This window comes from Catharus ustulatus, chromosome 11, assembly GCF_009819885.2.
Source record: "Catharus ustulatus isolate bCatUst1 chromosome 11, bCatUst1.pri.v2, whole genome shotgun sequence".
Classification (NCBI taxonomy): Eukaryota; Metazoa; Chordata; class Aves; order Passeriformes; family Turdidae; genus Catharus; species Catharus ustulatus.
The window spans coordinates 16,503,932-16,527,618 of NC_046231.1; the positions used below are offsets into that span (position 1 = coordinate 16,503,932).

General features: G+C 40.3%; 1 long non-coding RNA gene across 4 annotated transcripts in view; it reads right to left on the bottom strand.

Annotated features, from left to right (window-relative positions):
• Positions 1 to 596: 596 nt before the first annotated feature.
• LOC117001606 overlaps positions 597 to 23,687 on the bottom strand; it is a 138,361-nt gene continuing 115,270 nt past the window's right edge. For 2 of the 4 annotated variants that reach the window (XR_004419075.1, XR_004419073.1), the window contains 4 exons: positions 20,913 to 21,132; positions 19,066 to 19,170; positions 13,680 to 13,803; positions 10,746 to 12,693 (listed from right to left, as the gene is read on the bottom strand). This is a non-coding gene — a long non-coding RNA (uncharacterized LOC117001606). Of the gene's footprint in view, positions 672 to 2,880; positions 3,021 to 10,745; positions 12,694 to 13,679; positions 13,804 to 19,065; positions 19,171 to 20,912; positions 21,133 to 23,687 lie in introns of those variants that run through there. The other 2 variants (XR_004419074.1, XR_004419076.1) reach the window with 2 other exon arrangements.

Here is a 23,687-nt window from a genome sequence, read left to right on the forward strand (position 1 = left end):
TAAAATTTCCAGTGCTGTGACCCCACCCTGGTTTCGTGCCATGGCCCTACGCCTGCTCGAGTGACAACCCCCAGCCAAGGCACGAAGCCAAAGCCACCCTCTCTTGCCTAAGCCTGTGAGTTCTGTAAGAAAGAGAAGTAAAAGTGGGTAATGAACGTATCTGAAACCTCTTAAAACTTCACCAGGATTAGAGAAAAGAACCCACCCGTCTGCAAACTGCAGCAGGTGCACTCACCTTTAATGGACAAGTTTTCCTTAGCTGGGTCTATTTTCTAGAAAAATAGAGCACTTCAGACATTATGCACCCTTTTTTCTTTTATATGGACAACATACACTGGAAGTCTGATACCATTCAATGAAAAATTCTCACTGATTTGAGGAGTCTGTGCTCCTCAAAATATTTGTGTCAATACTTTTCTTTTAAATTCCGGGCAACATTAATTTAAATTGAGGTTCACCTCTTATCCCACAGATTTGCTCTTCCTAAGTTACTGTTTCTAGTAGAACTTTCTCTTGCAAAACAATCTTCTGAAGAATTCATGGATACTTATAGAGCCATTATTCATATATTTGTTATATATCAAGTGAAAAATCCAGGACACTGAAAATATTATGCAGCTTCTTCAGTGCACTGTGCAGTCAGATTGCTCTGATAAGATGGCAGAGGCAACCTAGGAAATTAAAGTAAAGCCAGTACTGTGGATTTGTATTTTGAATCTGGTTGAAAGCACAATGAACATTTAAAGCAGCTTTGTACAAAGCCCATTCCAGGGATGAATCTTGTTTTGTGGCAGTGATCATGGTGGGGTCAAAGGCTGTTGAAAAAGCCCAGGTGCCCTAGAGGAAAATGTTCAGAAGGTGATTTTGTTTAAGGCTTATTACAATGTTCTCGGAAACCATTCAGTGGGTTTTTTTCATGCTTGTATATACCCTTGAACATCAATTTGGAGGCATGCAGAATTATATGATTCCATGGAAATTAACATGAATATTATGAATATATGTTAATATTCATAATGAATATTAACATGACAATTAATAATACACTTAAATGTGTGTCATGCATTTGAGTGAGCCAAGAATGAACCAAGTACATTGTACCAACTAACCCCCCACAGTTACAAGACAGAAACGAACAGCATTTTGTAATTATACACAGTGACATATTTTCTCATATCTGCTGCCAAAAAAAATATCACTTTTGGGAATTAAAAGAGAGAGCAGCAAATAGAAACAGCTGTGTCATCAGTAATTGCAAACATGTTTTCAGCTCCAGCTTCTGATAACCATCCAAAGGCGTTCTTTTAATTGGTAAAATTGACAACTGTCCAAAAACAGAGGAGTCCTTAAGGGCCATGTTCACTCCTAACAAGTCAGATAACGAAATCAGAGTACCTAGAAAGTTTTGCAATGAGATGGGAATTAGCAAATAAGCAGTACAACCGAAAAATAAACAGTGCTGCTGCTAAAGGGGCTTTTTAGATATTACAAGACTCCATTAACTTTGCCCCATGGGGTCTGATCAAGTTGTCCATAAGAGATGGACAACAGATTGACTCACTATATTTAAAATATAGCCACCTCTCTCAGGAACACTAAGAGGATTGCTTAAGACAAGTCTTCTTAACACTGGCACTCTCTAGCATGTGATAAAACAAGCTGATGAAATCCAAAACAACTTTAGAGCTGACAGAAAACTTGGTTTCAGAGCTTTACAATTCAAAGATGCTTTTGTAAGGCATTATTCTTAGATGCAGGTGAGATCTCAGCCCAAGGTGCTCCTCAGTGGGAGTGGGAGAAGCTGGTGGTCCCCCACCTGACCCACAGATAAAGTGGCTCCTGTGAACAAGGTCTACAAAACCCTCCAGAGGCAGGCACAGGGAGACTCTGCCAGGTCTCCTCTGCAGCCAAAAAGACATTTCATCAGCGTGATCATGTTTGAACATTAATCCTTACTTAACAAGGATTGTTGCTTGATAACATCACAAGCAAGCAGGAAAGTAAGGTCCCTACTCTGAAGTTTCTTATCTAAAGAAATTTGTCTTTCAAGTATCACGCTGTACCCTTCGTTAAACAGCGAAGCAAGAAGCCCACAGACTCTGCTTCTCATTGACTGAACAGGAATTAGGACACTGGAATCATCTAATATTGGGTGTCTAGGGAATTCAGAGTACCAAAATATCTGCAGGTCCTCGATGGCATACAATTAATGAAGAAAAGCTTCAGTGATAACAGCCCTAAACTGGCACTTCCAGCTGGAACTGACCAGGAGAGGTCCCACCAAGAGAAATGTCTTTTTATTGACCTGGTTGAACAAACATGTGCTAAAAGCCTGTATGACGTCTACACAGGTCTATTCCATATACCCCATATCAATATTTTTCCATTTGCTACTAAATACTGTGGGAGAAATAGGTTGCAAGTTCCCTTGAAATCAGCATTTCTCCCCATGATTGGCTGTCTCTTGTCTACTTGCAGTGTTGAAGTGACCAAAAATACTGTATTCAAAGAATAATTAATAAAACTTGTTGGGGCTCAAGAGTTGTCACAGACATATCTTTTGTATATAAACTATGTGTAAATATGTATTTGGACAGTTGTTGAAAATGTTTAATTTTTCCCAAACACCACAGCTCTTTCAAAACAGCATAGCTTGATGGCATAATGCACATTTAAAGATGTTTGAATAGTCTGTTTTATTTATTGTTATTTACTCAATAGAGTGTATCTAGCCTTCACAGCCTCTGTGGGCTATGTGTGAACTAAGTAAGCATCCACCCATTGTTTTAAAAACACATAATTTGCAGTGGATTGATTGATCTGTAAAACACACTGCAATCAGACATTGCACTTTAGAAAAAGAGCAGACTTGACTATTACCTGAGGGGAGTTACCATGATGCTTCTAATCCACAGGGGACAATTCTGCTTCCAGGATCCAGTGTGAACCCAAAGCCCATTAACCAACACTCTTATGCTGCTCTTCTTCTCTTGGTAAGCAGCAGGATAATTCAACTCTTTCTGAAATACACAGGAAATTACAGAGGAGGCAGAGCCCACTGTTAGTAAGATTTCCACTAACTCACATTATTTAATGTAGGAAAAAGCATTTAGCAATGTTTCTTTGTTTCTCTCTAGTTCAGCTGGACTCTTTCATGTAAAACTTGGATTGAAATCTCATGTTCAATTCAAACATGGGAATTCAGGTTGGCAAAGAAAGGATCTGATGAGTAGAGCACCACAAGATCTTCAAGCCTGAATTATGATGTTTCCCACTGAGCAGGTCAGTCACTGAAATCTGTTTTCTATTTCAGTGCTGTCACTACCCTGTTGATGGTATCCTGGACATCACTGAGCAGCACACCTCAGTTTTCTCATCCTACAAAGTCCTTTGCAATTTGTTTTGAGATATAAAGGGGCAAAGAGTTCTCTAACAACTAAAAATGGTTGTGATTTGTTTTGGTGCTGGTACTGTTGTCAAGCAAAGTTTCTTTAAATGCTCAAGCTACTCCTCTGCCCTGTGCAGAAACTACTCCAATACTATCCCAGATACTATTGCATCACCAAAAAACTGGAAAATGTTCAGAGCACTTAAGAGATTTGCAGAGACAGACTTAAGAGTGTACAGTTGATAATATCCCCATCAAACAATTTACCACAGGCCTATCTATATATCACAGGTATCAAATTCAATTTTAAATGCAAGAAGGGAAAAAATGAGAGATATTAAATTCATATCCTGTAATTAAATGGAAAACACATGCAAACTGTAGCAAAAAATAATAGAAACATGAATCGTGTATGTTGCATCTGTCTGTTATTACAGTAGGAGTGGCAATGATTAGTAGAAATAGAGTTGCAAAATTATTTCTTATATAATATCACTTCCTGTGCCCACGGGGTAAATGTGATAAAGACATCTAAGCCCCAGGCGAGGGCAAAGGCAGAAAGCAGAGATCTTTCTGCTGGGAAAGAAGAGCACTCTGTTACACAGGAGCCAAAGGAGGTGCCAACTTCTCATCCTTTGAAGGTACCAGCAACCAGCCTTGGAGCTGGCACAGCTCTTGGAGAGAAAGATTCTCTGCCAGGGACCTGCTGCCTAGATAGCCCAGTCAAGGAGGATCTGTTCCAGAGTCATCCTGCACAGGGGAGAAATGCTAAGAATGGTCTAAAAGCTCCAAAATGTTGATTTTCTGGACAGTATCGTGTAAATTTATATTTTTACATATTCACTTATCCTGGGAATTTGCAATTATGCACACACACAATGAAGACAGAAGCCCACAGACTCTGCTCCTCATCGACTGAACAGGAATTAGGACATTGAAATCATCTAATATCGGGTGTGAATTTTTACATACTCACTTAGACTGGGAATTTGCAATTGTGCGCACACACAATGAAGACAGAAGCCCACAGACTGCTCTTCGTTGACTGAACAGGAATTAGGACATTGAAATCATCTAATATTGGGTGTGAATTTTCATACACTCATCTAGACTGGGAATTTGCAATTGTGCACACACATGAACAGCCCCACTCCCAGGATGAATATTCCCATGCTCAGAGTTATTCACAAGCCTTGTGCCATCCCTTTCCACATCTGAAATGTGCACCAGCTCCATTAAAGCACAGATGTGGGTGTCTCTCAGGGTCCTGCCCCACACAGGACTGAGGGGGCAGCAGCCTTTGGTGCATTATGGTGATGCACTGTGCTTTTCTCCAACAGTGAAACCCTGGGCTCCTCCAGAAGCAGAACTTTAACACATTGCCTAAGAACACCAGATACAGCCCTGGCAAGCTTGAGCTGGCAATCTGGGTGGAGGATCTCCCCCCTCCACCCAAGCCTGACTCACAGCAGCTCCCTGCAGCTGAAATAAGAAGGGGCAAGATTTTTGATGGTGGTTGAAGCAAGTAATCAGCTTGGCTGCCTTTTGGAAGTGCTGAAATAGGTGACCTCAGTGGGGACATATGAAGTTTGCAGCACTGAAGTCCCACATTATTTCTTCTGTCCACCAGAAACCAGGGTGGGATGCAGAACATTTCAGTGATGCTCTCTGTGCAGCTGCACTGACTCCCAAAAGTGCAAGGGAGGGGAAGCTAAACCAGCTTGAAACATCCTCCTGTTTCCAGGAGCTGCATCACTCAGGTACATCACTGCAATGCACACTTACATCCATGCTGCTTCAAGACCTGCTGCATTGACAGAACCAACATAAATGCTCCTGGATTCTTCACACACTGTGCTGGGTTTGGAAGAGGTGGAGGGAGGAGGGTGTTTTTCTGCAAATAGGATTTTTCATAAGCGACATAGTCACTTTTTGCTGTTACAAATACAAGAGCAATAACAATATATACAGGCCTGAGCAATAATGGAGATTCTGGCAGATATTTTTTCCCTGTCATAAGCACACTGGGCCTAAGGCAAGGTTTTCCTCTATTTAATAAAGAAAATGGAAAGGTAGGGAGAAAAATAAAATGAAAAAAAAAAACAACCCTGCATTGCCTCTCAAATTACACAAGCTGCTAAATATTTAGGGCATTCTTTCCCACAAACATTTCAAATGGATGAGAAAGAGGTTTGTCTTCTTGACAGTTCACATCCTCATGTGGGCCAGACTCATTCCTCTGGACGCTCACTGAAGTCAGTGACGCAGCAGCAGGGATGACAGACGAAGCTCAGATCCTCATTTCAGCGACACCTGTCCACCATTCAGACAAATCAGCTCAGGATTAAGATGCAACTGAATACACGAAAGGTTCAGGTTGAGGAGAGAACTAAAACAGCATAAACAGTCTAAAATGTGTGGCACACGTGTGTAATTCTCCTCTCAGTCTCTTGGCTACATGAACAATGCAAGGGTAACGTTATTTTTGAGAACTTGACTAGAGTGACACCTACTCTGGCTATTTGGGGTTTTTCCCCCAGTTTTAGTGACTTGTCATCACACACCCTCAGTGCATGGCTGCTTATCCTTCTTGTAAAGAACAGAGAAGTGTTTACTGTTGATTACCAATGGGTCAGCCTGAAAACAGCTTTGCAAATCAACAGTTTCAAGACAATTCCAACTTCTTCAAAACACCAGCAAAACTCCATTGGCCTTTTAAACTGGAAATAGGAAACCTGATTGTAATAACAGGCCTCAACCAATCTGAATTTGTTACCAATTGAATTAGAAGTTCACCACAAGTCCAAATGAAAATCAGTAAGCAGTCATTAGATCAAGTAAAAATGAAAGTGAAGAAGACAAGAAGCAATAGCTGTAATCATGCATCCAAAATTAACTTACCAGCTATCAAGCAAATAACTACTATGTTAAAAGCTTTTTCACGTTAGGCCACTTGTTCTTCATAATAATTAAAATACAATGCTTTAATAAAAGAGTTTCATTTATATTCTGGTAGTCAAGCTAGCACTTAACTTGATTCTGGGCTGTTCTCAATTAAGAAATGTTTATGGTCTCCAAAATCCCTTCTTGGATGCTTCTGAGGTTCTGCACCAGAAAGAGGAGGGGAAAACTGGCAAATCATAATAGAGATGTGAGCGCTGTGCTGGGGGAAAAGAGCAACCACCCCTATGAATCTGGATTCTAAACTCAACCAAAGCCAAGCTGCAATGACATGTAAAGCTTTGGCCAAATTCCTAAATTCTAGTATCATGATTTTCATTTACAGTGCTCATTTTGCAGCACGTATTGATTTCACATTGGGCAAACCGCTGCTTTTGTGACAAATTTTCCATTTGCGAGGTTTTCCTCTGCCATTTCCCAGCTCTATCTCCCCACGTCCCACCCTGTGTGAGCTCCATCCCGAGGCACAGAGCTGCTCTCTGACAGCCCCATCACGCTGACAGTGAGGATGAGCACGTCCCAAGCCACCCTGGCTCCCACCCCCAGGTTTTTGGAGGCCACCTGGCTGCCTCACCTGTGCTGAGGCACAGAGGCACAGCACACACCCTCTGGTGTCACCCTCCCCGTGCTCCACACAGGAGAAGTGATGAGCACAGGGCAAAGAGGCAGCCACTGTTCTTCCTCACTTCAAAAGACAATACCCTGGCACTAATAATCCTTCACACTTAGTAACAGCCAGCTTTATAAACAGTAATTAAAGATGCCTTCTGGTGTACCTTGAAAGGGAACAAGATTTTTGTTCTCCACAAGGACCACATTTTCTTTAGTGACTTCTTATTAATGGAGCCAACCTTCAGCACAAAAGGATTAATTTTCAGAGGAACAAGCAGCTACAGGTCACATTTTATGACCTTTTACAATGTCTCCTAACAAGAGCTAAAAGTTAAAATCAGAGATTTTCAGCAGAAAGCCTCACGGTTTTTCATTTCAGAGACTTTCTGCATACTGCTAATCAGTAATTTTGAAAGAGGGGCAGGATTCATACAGCAAAGATTGTGAAATCTGTTATATCATTTTTTACATGTACATATTTAAAAAATCCCTTGGTTATTCCCCTGACATCACATTGAGTAAACCTGCCAGGGATGAATTAAAGCAGCATTCTGAGATTCACTGTATTGACTGTTCATTGGCTTGTGCCTCTCCTTTTATTTTTAATCTTCAAACTGGCCAAGACTTTTACCACTCACCATTTCTCCAAAAATTAAGCCCCCTCTGAGCACTATTTGGAAGTGCAAACTGGAGACAGTTACAGCCCTGCCCACACAGAAAACCCAGCACAACCTGGGTGAGCCCAGAGACACCAAGTCACTGCTCTGTCTAATTACAAACCCGAGGCAGATTAACCTTTGATGACTAAATTAATCTTCTAAATAAAATGAATATGCATCAGCCTGCAAATTAGGATTAAATGCTTAGCAGAATCTTTATGTGATCAAGCAGGTTTTGTGGTGCAGATGTTAACCATTAACATAAAGCAATAAAATCATTCTTTTTTTCTTATAATAACACCTAACAATTCCAAAGCCACCTTTCATCTGAGAATCTCAAAGGGTTTCATAAACATAATTAATTAACCCTCTCAGCATCTGAGACAAGAGCATAATAATATCCCCATGCAACAGCTGAAGAAAGGCACAGCACCGTCCTGGATCGTGTGCCTCGGACTGTAATGGGCACGTAAAATGCTTTGAAGAGAAAGAAAAGACCAGGTTTGTGCTGCCTCCAGCCCTGCTCTCACACAGACAGGCAGGGTGGCTTCTCCATGGGGCTGAACTCCTGCCATGCACGCACATCCCTCTGCCAGAAATGCCCGTGGAGGCTCTGGACAGCCTTTGGGGTTGGCATCACCTCCAGCAGCCAAGGGGCACAGGAGAGGTGGGCACTGCCTCACCTCCCATCTGCACCAGGACAGCTTGCCCTGGAAAATCTTTTCTAGGTGAAAAAAAAGTTTCTTCTGGATTTTTTTGGGCTCTAAGAGCCACCAGTCCCTTGAGGTACTTCTTCCTCACACAAGCCAACAATTTAGTCACAAGGAGACCCCAGTGACAGCATTCACACCTTTTTTTTTTTGACTGCTGGTCTCCCTGCAATGTGATTTCTATGTCTGCATGGAATAAAAAGCTTGCATGGAAAGTCACCACTTCCATCCACACTGACATGGGAGAGATGTGCCCATGGTTCTTCCAGGCTCTCACAGAATCAAGGAAAACTGCTGAGGACTACTCTGTGCTCATTCTTCCAATGGGATCATGTGGTTTACAAGAAGGAATTTAGAAAATGTATACATCACAACTTTTAAGACTTACTACCCCTGATTTTAATTTCATTATTTTCAAGGCTTACACATTTCATTATTATCAAACTGTAAAATTAAGTTTTAATTTGATCTATTTAAGTCAAAACTAATGTAAGAGTATTGCTGACCTACAGACAGGCATGGGAGCCATTCTCGATAATTCAATAATAATGTTGGCACATTTTGTTGTCTAATTGTAGCAGCTTCTCCTGGTGTATAAGTTTTGTTTTATATAAACTAATCTGCTGGTGCAAAATGTCTGTTGCTGCAAATGTAATTTTATTTGTTAAAGAGGTAGCTGGATAAGTTCTCAAGGTTTAAATTTCTTGGCTATTAAAAGGAATTCTGAACTCAAAATTTATCGTTATGTTATAATATTGACATCACATACATAATTTTGACATATAAGCAACTTCCTCAGTACTGGAAGTTAGGCATTGAAAAGCATTTGTTGTGTTCATACAATGACTGCTAAAATCCATGGAAAAATTCCAAGGACTTTAACAAGCTTTGAATTGGGCACATTATTACCATGAATGTAATTCTGGATACCTCCCATAACATCTAGGCCATGTGAGAAACTTAGGAAAAGCAATTAACATTCCTCCATCGACTTTTGTATTTACATTTGAAATTTACCATTTAAGACTTTAATTCTCCATAAAACTGCTTAAATATACATAACTTCAGTGTTATTTAAATGTTTTATGATCTTCCTGAAATGATCCACTAATTACAATCACTTGCTTAACTTAGTATCTTAAATTTACCTACTTTTATTTTATTTGGAAGGAATTGGATTTAGCGTGCAGTTTTTGTTCATTTTCTTTCTGAGGAAATCTTAATTTGGAAGGAAAATTATGATTATATGGTAGGGAGAAGGATGTCTTGAAGGCCACAGACTTAAACTAGTGGTAATCATTAGCTACCATGTATGACATGATGTATATAATTAAGAAATAAATTTATTACAGAAACTTGGAATTATCAATTAAAAAGTAGTCAGTGCGGTCCCCCAAGGTCTGATATGATTACCTGCCTTATCTGGGGTGTCACTTCCAATGCTGGCTGGAATCTCAAAGACCTCAGAGGGGGCTCCCTGTGTCAAGTTAAATAAGTGAGACAACCTTAGTGGAAAAATGCAGTGATACGAGCGGATGGAGGAGAGGAGAATAAAGAGATCAGTTTAAACCTGACTATTACTGACAAACTGTTCTTTCTTCTACTGTACCTCTGGATGGATTGGCAGGACCATTCCATCCCAGTCTGCCTGATGTGCTAAGGAATGTTGAACTTCAGGGGACACTCCAGCCTGTTACATTTTTTTCCTACCTATAACCTCTGCAGACTTTGATTTTTTTTTCTTTGAGTTTTCACAGGTTTAAGGCCAGGAGAGACAGTTAAATTATCTACTCTGACATTGTATATATGCCAGGTCACTAAGCTACACTCACTGGGCCTCCTTTTCTCTAAGCTCCCTGTCATCCCACTGATCCACAAACATGTCTCAATTTTGAGGCAGTGAATCAGTGTAAAAAAATAAACAGCTCCTCCCACCTGCCTTTGTCTCCAAAATCTCAGCTCCAGCAAAATCCTGTTGCTCACCCTGAAACAGAATGAAAAATTTGGCATCCTCTGATGAATTAGATTTTGTTTTTCGTGCAGAGTGTCTCACATCTTTATTGCTCTGGGCTCTAGTTTGGACTAAAAATAAAATTAATAGAAAGTGTCACCTCATCATATTTTTTACCTGATTGGTGTAGATGGATCTTAAATACTTTATATCCAGCTATGGAGACACCTATTTATGAATTCAGATACAAACTGAATAAAGTTAAAACACAAGTTGTTCATCCACAGACTCAACATAAAAACCTAATTTTTAGAAGCACTATAAAACTTCTTCAAACCAATATACATCAACAAACATAACATACTGTTCACAACTCCAGTACCTGCCTACGCAGTAAAACTTTTGACATTTACCAGAAACAGAGAAAAAGAAAATAACAGTCCAAAACTCATGATAGGGTTTTTCAGGGTATGATTTGAAGACTGTTGGCTCCAAAACAAAGACACAAGGAGCCTGACAGACAGTGATTGTCTCCTCTTTTAAAACTCTGCTGACAGCATCAACTGTTGTTCACTTTGGTGTCAGGGAGTGTCAGGAAGAGTGAAACACTTCTTACCTTACCACATCATGCAAAATTTAGCACCTCTGCCTTTCCCTGGATTCGCCCCACCAGCGTTCCAAACGTGCACAACAAAACCACATGAAACTCAGATGATTTCAGATCATGTTACAGAGTCAAAACACAGAACAGATTCACAGAAACATTTGCTAAGGTTCACCAACCTGTTGAGTGAACCTGGGCCCTGTTCCAAGCAAATCTGGATTGATTAATGTTTTCTTTAAATCAACATCACCTGATGTTCTCTGCTACTGATGTGAATCTCAGCTTTTACTTTTCTCTTTGGGATTTTGGACTGGTGTAAGTACACAGCTGAAAACAGCACATGGAATGAACATTCATCTATGTATAACTGAAGAACGTGTATCACTGCTTTTGCAAGGAAATAAAATATTGCAAAACCTTATCCCTCCAGCCTCATCACTATTATAAGCTTTTGTGGAAGCCTTGGTGTAGGGCTTTTTTCAAACTGTTCATGCATTTAAGAACACAGAAGTAAAGGAGCTCTTTCTGCATTTCAACCATGGGACCAAATCGAGACACACTCAGTTGTACAAGGAATGGAACCTCTCTAATGGATCTCTTGAAATCAATGGAATTACTGATGGAGTAATATACCATTACCATTGTGAGTGAGAGCTACTGTAAATAAGCTTTGGAAAGTATATTCCAGCTACAGTTGTGCTTGGTGGTTTGTAATATTCCAGCACTCACTTAATATAAATAAATAAAACAAAGTGGGAGACAGTGATACTCTGATTTCTGCTCTGACTGTACATTTGTTGGGAGTGCCCAAGCAATAAGAACACGACATAAATACCTTGCCATGCCTGTGGGATTCCATGCTAACTTATAATCCATCATTGAAGCAGGCAGCAGCTCTTGAAGACGTGCTAAAGCACTTCTAGGTTGAATGTAATTCATTGTTACACTCTCTGGTTGAGTGTTTATTTCCTCTTGCAGGAAGAAGTGGCTGCATGTGGAGCAGTTGTATGCTGGAATTTTCATTTAAAATTTTCACCATATTAAGTAATTATTGACCAAAAGCTCTGTATTTTATCACTTGATTTATCTTCTTTCTATACAAATTCTTTGTCAGCAACCTTTACATTCAGGAATTCTACTTTGAACATAGCATGTCTATACCTATATCTTTATCTCAAAACTGACAAGTTTTCATGATTGAGACAGGTAAAACTATTCAGATAAACAAGAAGAACTTGTCCCACCCTGTTCTCACTAGACATACATAAGTATGCATTTTGTGTATCTAAAAGATACCTGTTCATCACATAATTGTGCTATTTATTTTCTTCATTTCTGACTCCTAGTTTCAGAGAAACAAAAAACTGAGGAAAATGTCAAAGAACTGCCAAAGTTTCTGTTGGAATAGAAAAGGAACAGGAATATTGTAAGACAGACTGTTCCCTCAATTTCTTCTGGCCAATTTGTGGTCCCAGTAGATTTGCAGAAACTTTGAACAAGCACAGAGGCCTGGCAGGGCTGACATGAGCTGAACCCGCTCCCCTTGTGAAACTCAACCACTGCGACTTCATAGGCAGCTTTGGCAAAATACAGGGAAGATCAACCTGAACGAAAAAGAGATTTAAAACTGACTGGATTCTTAAACAGAACTTTTGTCAGCAACTACAAACGACCCCAGAATTTCATAAAGGAACTTTCCAGCAGCTTAATTCCTCACTGATAGTTTGTGTTGCTGAGTCCATCCCCAGTGTCCTGCGCTCCTGCTTTTCCTTTTGCTGCTGACTGAGACGTCGGTGTCCACTAAGGATCTGAAAAAAGGAATCTTTAATGTTCAGGCTGTAAATATGCCACTGAGTCCCAAGAGCCTAACATATGTCAAAGGCATGAAATGATGGCCATGAAAGGGAGTTGCACATCTGTGTTTGCTTAGCTGAAGAACTGCAGGGTTGACCTGTGGACTGATGTGGCTGTTTAATATGGTCTCTGCAAACCGTTCAATAACATCAGAACTGCTGGTTAATCCTCTTACCAGTACCATTGACATTATTTCATGTTCTACTAATTCCAAGCCGTCTGTAGAAATACTTGCATCTCTGGCAAGTCAATAGACAGTGGCTGAATTTTTTTAAAAGGCTGCAGCTCTAATAATCATCCATGTATAATTTCAGAACAGATTACTATTTTTTTATGGGAGCATTTTTGCATAATGTGTGGTGTGTCCCACCTCATTTTACTTGTGCAAGTCAGGAGTAAAGGTAATTAAAATGCATGGGAAGGACTGAACTTTGAAATAGAATATTCTGAAAAAAATATCCAAGTATATTTTGAGATTATATCTCCAAAGGTGTTCACATGCAAAAACCTCAATTATTTGGATTTTGGAGGAACAAAAATTATATTTCAAATGGACAAAAAAATAAAGGTGGGATTTGAAAAACTTCAGAGGTATCTATATTTCTATTTTGCAATTTGAGCAGTTTTTGCAATGTTTTTCTTTTCATTTGAATTTCCAGTGTAAATTTTGTGACAATCAGAAAAATGACACAGTCAGCATTTTTCACATGGTGATTCCCAATTCAGTGTTGAACATCAAAAAAAACCCCACTCAGAATTACCCAAAAATGAACGAAGAAAATGCCTGGTTAATAAAAACAACCTCTCTTAATGATTTTCCCATGTGTTTCCCAAAGAGTCCCAAGGAGTGTTAGACCGTGAAGGAGAATGAGGAAAGGGAGTAAAAACTTTCTGACTTTGGAAGGAACTAATGTTTTTGAAGCTGTCCAATCATTCTTACCTCTCTTTGCAACCTTTAGGGAGTCACAATCCATCCAGGAGAATCAATTATTGAATGTAACAGTAAGAGCCTTGTGTCACCATTCCTGTCATGTCACTGTCTTGTGCTGGAGAGCACCGTGGGTCTGAAACCAAAGCAGACACTGAGTGTGAATGAACTGAGAAAAAAAACAAAGTATTTCAAAATCTGGGAGACTGGTTAACACCACTGTCCTACTCTGAGCATTGCACACCACAGAAACTGGTGGAGGAGAGAATGTTTCTGTACACAACCCACTCGGGCCCCCAGTATCACCTAATGCCTCTTCCCTCTCTGCCAAATTCCAGCTGCAGCCCTCCAAAGAAGCAGAGCTAATAGCAAAGTAAGTCATATCTACTGGCTCCTTCACCAGCATTTCACAACAGATATCATCTGATTAGGTGCTAAGTGGGACTATTTGCACTTTTGCTTATGGCACATATAATTATGTAATTCTGTATAATGCCCAAATGACTGTTTAAGTAGCAGCTGCACCAAACAGAGGCATTGGTTGGACAGCACAGAAAATACAAAATTAAATAAAAATCAGCACAGGAAAAAATACACTGATAACATGTACATATATATGTATTTATACACCTTCAGGACTATCAAACACAGAACAAGATCATGTCAGTGACCACTGACAAGCAGGACTCTGCCTCTTGCTCCTTGAAAGTTTTGCCAGTGATGCTCCAGTGACATTTAACTTACTTCTCCTAATTTTCAGATGACATGTGTCCTAATTTCATTTCACAGAGCTTCCACAAGTTTCGATTAGAGGAGTCACAAAGTATCAAGGTTAGTTTGAAGTGCTGTTATATTTTAAAATACATCTTTCTAAGCATATGGGTAAGGTGGTTGCAGTGGTAGGAGTCTGCCACAGAGGTGCTCCACAGAGGTCAAAAGGAGATCACTATTTGTTTAATTTAAATAAATCAATTTGTTAAACAAGGAGCTTCTGAGATTATACAGTCAGAGGGTGGAGAGCAAAGAAAGATAATTATTTTTGTTTGCATAAATCATTTTCTTATTACTTGGGGATCAGGGTGGTATTGTTTGGGCTGGAGAAAGGAGGGCAAAAGAAGATAACTATCAATTTGCTGATCAGGGTTTCATGGGATTTTGCTGCTAGGGCTGGAGAAAGGAAAGAAGATCATTATTTTTATTTAAATAAATCAATTTGTTGTGATCAGGGATCACATGAGGTTGTGCCATTTGCAAGGAAGGCATAGGAAATTCTCCTTTATGGATAGCAGGTTGCAGAACAAATGTTCAGGCACTATTCTATCAAATGGAAAAAGGGGGAGAAAAAGCCCTTCGAGACCATAGAACTGAATTTCTATTTGTTTCTTTTGACAGATCCTGACTTTGCCACCTTGCATTGGTCTCTAACTTGAGTTAGCACATTCACCGTTTTACTTTTAACGCACTAAATCACAAATACATATGTGTATGTGTGTGGACATGTATATAATCCATATATATAGACAATTAGGAAGACAAAGACAGAGAAAGAAAGAGATTTTAATAAAAAAATTACAGCTACCAGGGCCTGATCCTGCAGAAGCCCTTGTACTTTGAGGCAATGCTGATGCAACTACTGTACAAACTGTGATTGCCTTCCCAGGACACAGGACCAGCTCTCCAGTGGGGAATATTCATTGAAATCAATGGTCATTCTGTGCACACACACTTTAAGGGCCTGATATTTGTTGCTTCTTTTCTGAAGCAATTAATGAAGCTCTGTGTGTAATTTTAAAGGCCCTTCACGAACTAACTGGAAATCTACAGCACTGAACATCAGTGAACTCATATCCAAAACTAATAGCTTCAGTATCACTGCCAAAAATTGACTAAGCGCTCTTTGTGCCTGCAAATGGGGTTCTGTGGGCAGGATCCTTCTCTCTGCCTTCAAGGGATAATCTCCTCTTACAAATAAAACAATTGTTTCATTTGCTCATTGCAATGGTTGAATGAAGCTGCAGAAATGAATCTCGCTGGTTTTGAATGTTCTCAAGTCAATCAAGAGAGGATTTGGGGAGTGGGGTCGCTTTCAATTACCACGTGTTGCTGCTTGTAAAACTAGTTTTAAAAATGTCTTTTCACAGGTTTAGATGTGACTCATGGAAAATAATAAGCAAACCATTCCCCTCAGTATACCAAATTAAAATATGGCTTGAATATAGTACAAAAGTCAAAAATCCATATCTGCATGATCAAGTGCCCCATATATTAACCTTGGAGAGAAAAGAGGGAATAATCCAGTTAGCTCTTTAAGAAATAAAACAATGTTTAAGTAATTACAGAAAACAGTGGGCTGCAACCATCCCTCAGATACTTTCAGAGCCAGTGGTGTAGTCCAAGGGATCAATTTGTGTTTGTAACAAGAATGATAAATCCAACTAAACATCTTTATTTTTACAGTATGTTAAAGAAGCATTTTTATTTAGTGCAGTCATATATCTCCACATTATTCTGAAGTATGCTTCTTTATTGCTTTTATGTTTCCAGAACTGCCTGAGGAAAGCATCCTTTTCTCCTTGTGTTTCATTGTTGTTACCCTTGTAGAGTATAACATGCACAAACTTGATTATGATTAATTGAGGGCTTTGGCAAATTATGTTTTTTATTCCTTTCCATCTAAGCCTTCCATCTGCTCAAGAATTAAAAAAAAAAAGAAATTTTACATTTATAAGGACACTTAGGGCTTTCTGGGTAAATCATCAGAACAACTGGTTCAGCAATAATGGCTACAAGCAAACTCTTCCTTCAGTCTTACATCACCAACACATTAATGCATCTCCATCCTACAAGTGAGGCAAGAGGGTGATAACTGGTCCAACCTCATTTGCTCTTGCTGCAGAGCCGGAATTTCGAACTGAATCAAACCAGTTTAGGATATTGCTCAATTAGATCCTGCCACCAAAGAGGCACTTGCAGCAGTGAAGTGCAAGGTCTGTAAACACAAACAGCCGTGTCCTTCGGCACAGTGCAGGGAACATCGAGCTGGGAATTTTTAAGAGGCACTGTTGAAGTTCTTACCCAAGGTGCTGCAGCTGCATGGACCAGCCCATTAAGCCTGGTGTACCACATCAGATAAGGCCCTTCCTTCAGGGTTTATGATTCAGGTATAAATGCTTGCCATCCCCTGGAAACTGGCAAATGAGGTTGCACTTGGCAGTCTAGGGTTTTCTTAATAGGATGAATGACAGAAGCTAGAAGTCGTGTTTAACCTGTATGACTGTGAGGAGGGAAAGGCAGGGCTTTTTCATTTAAAGACAGCCTTGTTCTCCAGCCTTGCTGGCACACAACACACAGAGGGGATGAGAAGGCAAAATCATTGAGGAATTTGCTCCTCCAAGACCACAGAGTTGAAATAACAAAAAACCCAAACAATTTCAGCAACCAGCACACAGATACAATCAGTCCTTAAAAGGCTGCTCTGGACAGCTGGCGGTGTGGGGACAGGGCTATGGATTTATGACAAGGTCAGCACCAGTGGCATTTTTCTTACCCAGCCAATAATGTGAATTGAGTTGTTGGCCTTGGCCCAGGTCCCTGTGAGCAGCACTGCAAGTGAGTGACACCACAGCACTCCTGAACCACCACTGGGCAGGACAGGTTAAATCTGCACACTTGGCACTGGCAGCAGCCACACAGCACCATGTGATCTGCTGCTCTAAGTCAGCTGTAAAGGCAGTGATTCCAGTGGGAGCCACAAAAATCATCACCTAAGGAGGGTCTGATTGCCTGTAAAGGTGGCACCTAGGACTGGCAGGGGAGTTACTGCAGTGTCACTGCACACAGGTGCTCAGAGTGGAGATTGGCTAAACATCAAAAGAGAAGGAGTCTGTGGTCCAGCTGAACCAAACCAGGTTTAGAGGTAGATACAGAAGCTGCATTTCCTCTGCCAAAGTTTGCAGAAGATCCTTGTCAAAAATGTACTGACAGCAATGCTGTAAAACCTCTCAGCAGCTCACTGACATAAAATTCTCTGGTAACCTCAGAGGAGATCAAGCAATTAGTTTGAGTAGTAGATATTGTTTGTGGAAACAGCAATATAGATCAAGAGTCCTCCATGCCAGAGTGAACAAAGTACAGAGCAACTGCACTGATCAATGCCACATGGTTGGTAATCCAGGCACTACCCATGTACCAGGAAAAAGCAGTCCCTTCTCAGCCAGGAAAGGAGGGGTGTTCTATTAATCAAATCCAAAACAGTTCCATTCCCAATTGAACCTCCCTTCATGCTGGTCAAGTGACTTCAGCATTCCACTCCTGAGGCTCACAGAAAGGAGAGGCTGCATTTACCCACCACTGCACAGGATCTTAGCAAGAATGAGTCACTAAACTCTTCCAGTGATGTGTATCACCCTTCCCTGCTGCAATGACATGGCTTGGATAGAAGTGAGGGATGTCTGATGACTTCACCCCTCCAAGAAGCAATCCCTGCACCTCCATGGCCAAAGGGATACCACACAGAAAATGAGATTAGTAATCTGGTGACAATCCTGGAATCCCTGTCAGAACCCCTTGGAACAATTGTCCCAGCTTGCTCTGGGGACTGCTACAACTGCTGCAGTCCCCTCCCCTCCCTCTGCTCAAACACTGGGAATACACAAGGGCACAAAGTCAATTTAGTCTTCTGTGGAAAGCCCTGCATGAAGCCTCTTTAATTTGGCTTTGTGCAAGTGTGTGAATCTCACCCTGATGCTTTCTGGGTACTCAGGGAAACATTAGAATGGCAGCACAGCAGAAATGGAAAAGCATTCTCATTCTTTGGCAGCAAATAATTTCTTTCATATCCACCACCTTTTTTTTTTCTCTTTTCCTGCTGCCTGTGTTTGTGATTGAAAGTAAAATTAATTTCTTCAAAGTTTAGCTAATAATTATTGGTGAGAAGATCCTGTCAATCTCTCAAGATAAAAAGAATGGGTTCTGGCTTACGCCAACTGCATGTCACATGACTGTCCTATTTTTCTGATTTAATAAATATTAACCTTTCTGCCTTTTAGGAGCATTGTACAACTTTTTTTTATCTTCTATATGACAGGGTAAATGGCATAAATGGCCAGTACATGCCAAAACTACTCCTACTATATAAAAAGGCAAATTTTCCTTATTTCATTTCAAGACAAGACATTGTTCAAATTAAAATTAAAATGCACACAGATTATATCTTCTTTTACATTAATCTGTGCAAAATGCTATTTAGGGTGTGCCTCCTTTTCTAACCGCGAATTCTTCTAACATCAGATAAAAGAGATTTATCGTCATATTCCCATTTTATCTTCTAACTTTTGCCTAGTGGGAAAGCATAAAGCAGACAGGTGACCCCCCAAAAAACTGTAGGAAAGGATCTTACATCAAGGCACTTGGCAGAAGCTCAGAAGATCTTTCAGGAGCTGCCAACCTTGCCAAAGACTTTCCTCGCTGCCTTGACTTCTTTCCTTCCTTGAGCCTCAGTTTCCTGTAAAAGTAAAGTAAAAGGCACAGGAAGGTATAACAGTTCTTCTTCCCTTTTTTTCTGTCTCATTCCTATTGCAAGCCCTTCCAGGCAAGTGTGATTATGCACTTAGCACATGGGGTCTCCACACTCAGCTGGAGCCTTCAGGCATTCCTGTAGTATAAATAACAATAATGATGATGGAGCATTAAAATAGACAGAACTTGCTCTTTGTTCACTACAATGTGAATCAAACTGTGGCTGGACTTGTATCTAACACCACCAGCCACTTTATTTATGAGAGGATTTATCAGAAGTGGTTGGGTTTAATTTCCTCTAATTCACTCTGTATGAAAAATGGCAGTTGTCCGATTTTCATCTAAAACCTGATGATAGATCTTCCCAGAAATAACAAAAATACCATAATGGAAGCATCCAAACAGTAACTGGAGGAGGGAAGCCCAGGTTAATTGTGCCTGCTGCCTCATACCTCCACTCCATCCCCTCCCTGCTTCAAATTTTCCAATGGATCAAATTTTCCTGTAAAGCCAGGATCACTGAAACAATACAGGAATTATTAATGGTAACAAAAAGAATTGTGAGGCTTCAACTGCCTTCTTTGGCATCTTGATTCACAGAAAGAGTTAATATTTTGTTCTTAGACTGGCTTTTTTATTTTTAACCAAGTAGATATGTTTGTTAAGATATCTTTCCTAAGGTGGAGAGAGGAGGGAGAGGTTGTGAAAAAAAACCCCACTGTCATTTGCAAATGGAACAAATGCCTGAAGTTAAATATAAGTGTGCATCAAGAAGCTCACATATTATTGTGGGGTGAATAATAATAATTTTAAAAAAAGGTGGAATTCCTTTCCAAACAATCAGATAAAGATTCAAAAGCAGGGGCAAATCAATACCACCCTGTGATCAACAGGAAATGCTAAGAATAACTGTATATCATGTGTGGCTTCAAATTTACAACCAGGACATATAATCTCATTGTAAGAAGAGAGTCAAGTTCAAGAACTTAGCCTCTACAGTAAAGCTCTCATTTTAACTAAAGAAGCTGAGGTCGACGGCCTCTCAAATGAAACAGATAAGGCGACATAGGGTTCTTGTCAGAAACAAATGTTATGTCTCTCCCTACTGAAAAGCTTAAAGATATTATCAGCAAAAGCCTAGTTGGGCCTGAAATGGGTCCCAGAGAAGTAATATTAACCAGGCTCCTGGCAGATCATTTATTTATCTCAAGCTAAATTCAATAAAGAGAGCCATATATAAGTGAGGGAAAATAATGCAGCTGCTAGTAATTTATCATTGGATGGAAAGTCATTGTTATCCTTATCTCTCCAATGATGTTCTATTTCCAACTGGTAATGAATTATGGGGCTTGCCACATCTTTACTATGTGACAGGTCAACACTACCTCATGGGTACTGTACTGTATTTATGCAATCGATAGAGAGCTTGCTGAGAAAATATTGGCAATCACTCTGCAAGTGACCTGGGGCTGCATGGCCTTAGGATCAGCGGTGGTGGTCAGTGGATGGAGCAGCATTGCTCTGCTCCCTCGAAACAAAGATGCCTTTGAATGCCTTAAAGGTATTTTTCACTTTATAGAAAGCCAAGCATGTGAAGTGAACCACTGGATTGTTAATTAGAAAGCATTCTGCTCATTTAAGCTGGCTCAGCCACCAAAGGGATCTTTTCTGTTCCTTTGTTGCACTTATTAGAGGGATTTATTAAATCAAACTTCAGTACAGACTTACCCAAAATTACGTGTGCCTGTGGTGTGTGGGGCACAGCAGAGGCACGAAGAGCAGAGGTTTGGGCAGGCTGCTGCTGAGATGTGAGGCCAGGCTAACAAGCAGCACTGGGTGCCCCACAGAGCTCCCAAATTCCACACTGAGTGCAAAGGTGGAAGCCATGCAGCACAGCACTGTGTTTGCTCTCCTCAAGTCAGCTGTGAGGGACCCCCCAGCACCACCCCTGCAAGAGAAGCAGTGAAAAGCTGTTTTGTGAAGGGTGGCTGCAGGAGGAAGAGCCCTGCTACAGGGACACCTGGCTAGGGACGGGCTTCTGCAGCAGTCCCTTCTCTGGCACTGCTCTCCCACCCCTGAACCAATTATGCCCATGTTTTCTCTCTCCTCCACTTCTTCTCATTGGGTTTAGTTTTCATTATTCATGAGAAAAGCTCATGTGGATTTAGAAGTTTGTGTTCATACTAGAAAAGCAGAAATACACTTTTTGACTTTTATATGTATTGAGAGGGGGATGTATACCTCAAATAACTAAAACATTATGATTTTCAAAAACACGTCTTGAAGAAGAACAAGGACAATTTCCAGATACATTACAACTATCCAGAAAAATAATAAAATATTTTACAGTAAGCAGTCTTTTCTCACTAATAATTACCAGATAAATAAAAAATGTACACAACCACAATTTAGCCCAGACCACGCTTCTAGATTAGGCCACTTGATCTTCATTCCATTTAGCACAATCTCCTCTGGAGTCTTCTGCCTTCTTCTCAATTAACACTACCCATTTGTGGCCACAGATTGTTTCAAGAAATGAGAAATCCAGAAAATCCCTTTTTTTTTTTTTTTTTTGGATACATAGAAAGAAAAATATGCACGCTTATAGCAGAGGAGAAATATATTTGGAAAAAAAAGAAGGAAATTAGAATTTTTCTGAAGAGAAGCAGCAGCCATACCAGTGGTAAAAGTTGCTGATTGTAGTAACACATGGATGAGAGGTCCAGATGAGTTGGATCATCAATGCTGAACCCACAGACTTTTCTGGAAGAGCACAATAGGACAGGACTGTACCCATGTGACGTCCAAATGAGGCAAGAAGAGGAAAACTAAAGCTGTCTTTTCCCATTATTGTGGGAAAGGGAAATCTGGACATGCTGGCCAGCCACAGCTCACTCACATAACATATTAGGTGACCTAAAGGATACTAACTGAGGTGCCAAGATTAACTCAGGTGAAAAACAAACGCAGGGACTCCATCCATTGTTAAATAACAAGCGTGTTTCCTGGTCACAGAGACATGCTGTGCCTTCTGGCATGCAGCATGTGTTAATATGTCCCTTTGGCTCTGTGTGTTTGGGAAAGTCTCAGTAATGGAAAAACAAGGATTTTGTAGGTGAAGGCTGAAGTCCTTTGGCAGAGCAGCGTGTGCAAGAGCTTGACCAGAGCTTGGATTGCACTTGGGCCGAGCCTGTGACAGCAGCCTGTCAATTCCCCCAGTATTCACACTCATCCACAGAGAGTCAGAGAGTCAATGAGAGCATTCCCATATCCTGGAGTAAATAATCTCATTTTCCCATGTACCGACTGGGATATAAATTCCATATGGTTTGGCTGGACCAGAAGGTACTGCCCAGACCACATTAGCAAAAGAAAGCTCTGATATTTTCATAATCAGTTAATTCAAGGGGTCATCCAGTTGGTGCCAGGAAGATCTCACCTTTCTTTTAATAGCTGAGAAAGTAAAATGGATTTTTGCAATTTAAACAACTTATGCAAATAGGGGAAAAAAAAAAAAAGAAAAACGGGTGTCATAACTCAAGATAAACAAGATAATCCAGAGAAGTACACTCCTTGAAATCACCTATTGATTGTGAGTCTGTCATAACCAGCAAGGAGTCTGCTACTTGTCAGACAGATACTCTCTGTCACGTAGTTTCAAACACACTGTCAAAATTGTGTATAGCTTCTAGCTCCCAGGCCTCCTACTTACACACAAATCACTAAATTCACTTTTTAATTTCCAATGTTTGGAGGCCTAAAACTTAAAAAAAAAAAAATCAAAACAACAAAACCCTAAAACATTGACTTAAAACTACTTAGGTTTACAGAGGTACAGTCTGGTAAAAATGATGTATGTGTTTAATAATACGTTCCCTGGTTAATAAAAAACTAGATTATTTTTGGACTACAGAATTTAAATGGAAGAAAGTTTAGCCATTAGGAACCTGTTTACTATTACCAAGAGAATACCCAGTTGGCAGGTCAATAGCTATCATCAGAAATAAAAAACCACAGAAGCCACCTGTGCTTAAGGCTTGTGCCTGTTAGGGAAAAAAAGAAATAAGGGGCAAAATTTGAGAAGCAAAGCTAGAGCATGCTGGGTTCTCTTCAGTTTAAAATTTAAAAAAGAGAGGACATTGCTTTTGAGTTAAGAGTTTAGAGGATATGGTAACCATATCCTCTAAAGATCAAACGGGCAGCAAATACTTGCATCAAACTTTTTCTCTAGAAAAGCAAACCAAAGCTGAAATATCTTAGGTTCTTCACGCCATAAGGATTTGCTCTGAAAGGAAGTGTGCAGCAGGGATGTTTCCCCTTTCCTCTGCGGACAGTCCCATCACTGAGCCAGTTGGAGAGTGGCCACTTTGAGTTGAAAAGGCCAATAGACACCTGTGTCAAATGCATCCTTCCTTTACCAGATGGAAATAATTGGAGCCTTGAGAAAGTTCTCACTGACTGTGGTGTGAATGTGAGTTGCACCTGCAGAGGATCCACAGCTCG